The sequence below is a fragment of the Arachis ipaensis genome, chromosome B08, assembly GCF_000816755.2.
Source record: "Arachis ipaensis cultivar K30076 chromosome B08, Araip1.1, whole genome shotgun sequence".
Classification (NCBI taxonomy): domain Eukaryota; kingdom Viridiplantae; phylum Streptophyta; class Magnoliopsida; order Fabales; family Fabaceae; genus Arachis; species Arachis ipaensis.
The window spans coordinates 69,975,594-69,980,088 of NC_029792.2; positions in this window are offsets into that span (position 1 = coordinate 69,975,594).

The following is a 4,495-nucleotide window of genomic DNA, read 5'->3' on the forward strand; positions in this document are numbered from 1 at the left end:
TGTGTTCACCATAATCATTCTTATTCATGCAAGTTTGTAAATCTTTTTGATAATTCAATACAATTGTGGGTTGGACTTGATTCCATTGCTTAGCCCTTATGCCTAAATATGTGTACTTGGAGGATTGAATGGTTTTGACCAATCAATTGCATTCATATAGATAGTTACATTTAGATAGGTTGGATATAGTTAGTTGCATTAAATAAATGTCATACCCCTTGTTTCCTTCTTGGTTTAGCATGAGGACATGCTAAGGTTTAAGTGTAGGGAGGTTAATAAATCCCGTTTTTAGGGTTTATCTTGTGATAAATTTAGAGCATTTTGTTAACCTTTTTCACATTTATTCAATGAAATAGCATGGTTTTGTGATTCTACCTTAATTTGTACTTAAATGTGAAAACATGCTTTTAGACCCCTTAATTTGATAATTTCAATCTTCCTTTGATTCCACTAGATGTCTTGATGTGTTTGTTAGTGATTTCAGATTGAAAAGGGCAGGAATGGATCAAAGGAGTGAAGAAAAAGCAGGCAAAGTGGAGAAATCATGAAAAGCCAAAGATTTGGGATACGCCCATGGATCGCGTAAACTCCAGGGACGCGTACGCATGCTGTATGCGTACGCGTCGATGCCCGCACATGACTCCTTTAATGAAATCGTGCCCAGCAATTTCTGAGGGGCTTTTGGCCCAATTTTGAAGCTGAACTTTAGCGGGAAAAGGGCTAAAAGGACCAAGGATTGAAGGGAAAGGATCATTCCGTTCATTAGACACACTACACAATTTAGATCTAGTTTTAGTTTAGTTTTATAGAGAGAGAATCTCTCTCTTCTCTCTAGAATTAGGATTAGGATTAGATTAGAATATCTTAGATCTAGGTTTTAATTCATGTTTTCATCTACTTCTACCTTTTAATTCCTTGTTGTTACATCTTGTTCTTCTATTCTTTTGTTGTAATTTCTTCTATTTTGTTTCTATACTTTGTTGTTGATTTACTCTTATTCTTTTTATTTTCTTTTAATGCAATTTGAGGTAATTCATGTTAACGGTGATTTCTTTGATTGTTGTTGTTAATTCTTTGCAATTAGTAGTTGTTAGATTTTATTCTTGTTGTTGATTTACTATGCTTTCCCTTTATGCCTTCCAAGTGTTTGACAAAATGCTTTGAAGGATGTTAGAGTAGAATTTTATGTTCTTGGCTTGGGAAGGTAACTTAGGAACTCTTGAGTTACTAATGTCCAAGTAATTGATGATTGGAGCCATTAACTCTAGTTCTCACTAATTGAATTGGTGGAGAGCTAGGACTTATGGACTTGGATTGATATAGCTCATTTGACTTTCCTTTACCAAGTTAGAGGATGATTTAATGGGATTGATCCTTACAATTATCATACTGTGGTTAGTGATAAGGATAGAGATCTTTGACCACCAAACCTTGCCAAGACCGTTTATCATTTGGATTTCATTGTCATTTACTTTTCTTGTTTCTTATCCAAAACCCCAAAATATACAACTCATAACCAATAACAAGAACACTACCGTGCAATTCCTTTGAGAGACAACCCGAGGTTTAAATACTTCAGTTATTAGGATTATTAGGGGTTTGTACTTGCGACAAACAAAATTTTTGTATGAAAGGATTGTTGTTGGTTTAGAAACTATACTTGCAACGAGATTTCATTAGCAAAATTCTATACCATCAATATTCCATTCATCACACATCCTGTGTGTTTTTTAAAGTGTGCGGACGCACAGCCTTGTGCGCACACACACACAGGGTAAGGCTTGTTGATGAGAGCGTTAGCACACCCGGTGCGCACACACAACCAACGAAGTTTTGCAATCTGTGCGCACGCACAACCCTGTGCGCACGTACATGTTGGAAGGTGCATGATAGAGAGCAAAACCGTCGGTTTAGAATCTCTTCTCGGTGAAAGAGAAATAACCTCGTTGCAAGTATAGTTCTTAACCAACAAGTAATGCTCGATCAAAATTTACAATTTATATTCAAAAACCGAGACTGAGAGTAATTCAACCTCGGGTCGTTCTCCCTAAGAATACAATTGAGAGTGCTACGCTTTCGGTTGTGAGGATAAAAAGGGGTTTTGTGAAATCGAGGAACAAAAGATTAAAAGATCTAAGGAATGCTCAAAACTGGAAATTGATGCAAGCAAAAAGGAAGTAGAATCAAAACTAGTGAAAATGCTATAAACGCATAAAGAAGCCTTGATTTGAGAATGAGGATTCAAGGAATCCTATCATTGCCATAACCACAACTATGGTAATTATCATGAGTTAGTCTCGCTTAGTCAACCCCAAACATCGAGGAGTAAGTCAAGCAAGCATAATTGGCCTTAATCCACAGGTCCTAACCAACTTACCAAACTAGTTGATAAAAGGCTAGCTTTAATGGAAACAAGAGTCAACTAACTCCCCAAGAATTACCATTAAATGTCGGACATTATGACTCTAGTATCCTAGGAACTCAATTCTCAAGCCAAGGTGTGAAAATCTACTCAAAATTTAAAGTTGACATTTTCACAAACACCTTATGTGCATAAAAGTAAAGCATAGAAAATTGCAAGGAAAATTATAATACTATAACCAACCATCAACAAAACCAAACATAAACAAGCAATCAAACATAAAGGAAGCATGAAACACAAAATTCATTGATCAAAACTTTAAGAAACACAAAATTGCAAATATGAACAAAGTAACTTGAACCAAAAAAAATGAAAGGGGTTTAATTAAAAGGAAATTGAGAGTACTTATAATTAAGGAAGCAAAATCAAAGATCAAAGGTTGCTATAAAATGCTACAATGGAAATGGAAGTGAAACCCTAAGAGAGAATTCTACTATCTACACTACTCCTACTCCTAATTACTATGAAAAACTATGTAAAAATTATGTCTAGGTCCTAATGTGTCCCCCTTGATAAGTATTGCATTCTCCTTCATATAGCACTCCAAAATAGCATTCCAGCCTTCCAAAATTGGCCAAGAGGCCTCAGAAATTGCGAAGCACGTGTTTCATTAATGCAATCACGTGCAGGGATCTGTGCGGACGCACAGATATGTGCGTCTGCACACTTGGCTGAAAGTTGACCTGTGCGTACGCACAGGTGATGACAAGTCATCTTAGCCTAGTTTCACTAGCCTTTTTCTTTTGTTTTCAATTGAATTATGCACTTTCTTGAGCCATAAGCAAGCCAATTGGGTAGATTTTCATGCTTCCTTTGATTTAATCAACCATGTATGAATTCATGCTATTTCATGAGGTTTTATGCTATAATTGTCACATATTATGAAAGAATGAATATCTCATGATTTTGGGCATAGCTTTGATGTGTTTGGTTGATTAATGATAGGTGAAGAAAGCTTGGAGAAAGGTTGAAGCAAGAAGGAATGGCTAGGAGTAAAGAGAGGACAATGGAATAAGTGAAAATGAACCAGGAATCAAAAAGCTGGACTAAAAGTTAGCCTCAAACTTTTGCACAAACTTTTGGGTGAAAAGTTAGCCCCAACGTTAGCCCCTAACTTTTGGGCTAACGTTGGCGCCATGAGTGTGCAAGGGGTATACTTCCAACAAGAATAACTTGAGCTACAGAGCTCCAAATGAGGTGATTCAAAAAGCAATGGAAAGTAGGAATCGAGAGCTTTCCAAGCATATATGGCACTGCATGGTGGACACTAAAATTGAGGGAGAAAACTGCCCCGCAATGAGCATAAACGAACATGGTGGCAACCTGCAGTGAGGCCAACGGACCTCTGCACCTTCAACGGAGTATAACTCGAGCTGTAGAGCTCCAAATGATGTGCTCCCAACGGCATTGGAAAGTAGACATCCAGGGCTTTCCAACAATGTATAATAGTATGGGGTGGACAATATTTTTGAGCCTCCAGAACTGGCGTTTTCGACCATGTTTGCCTCAAACGTCGCCTCAAACGCTGCACACCAAAGCCAGCAACCTTGTCCTCTTCAAATGAGCATAACTTGAGTTGTAGATGTCCAATTGAGGTGATTCCAATTGGGTTAGAAAGCTGACATTCAGAGCTTTCCAACCATATATAATAGTCTATAGTTGGCATGAAATTGGAAATGTTGACAAGAGGACAAAGTAGCACCCCATACATGCACACAAGGGGGCCAACGTTGGAGCAAAAGTTTGACCCCTAACTTTTGCCCCAACGTTGGTATCAGCAAGGAAGGGTGCTGATGTGAAAAGTTGGAGCAAAAGTTAGACCCTAACTTTTACTCCAACTTTTACTCAAGCTTTCATGATTCCAACCCGGTTCAATTCGGTTCTCTCTCCAACTCCAAGAGCAATCAACCAAGGCCTCTATCAACCCAATTCCATCAAGAGCAATGGCCCATTATCATTACTCAAAGGCACAAGAGATAGATAAAATAGGAATTTCATTTAATTGTAATTTGTTTTGAATTTCATTTTCATTTTGTAAAAATGCCTATATAAGGCATCATTCTCATTTTAGAA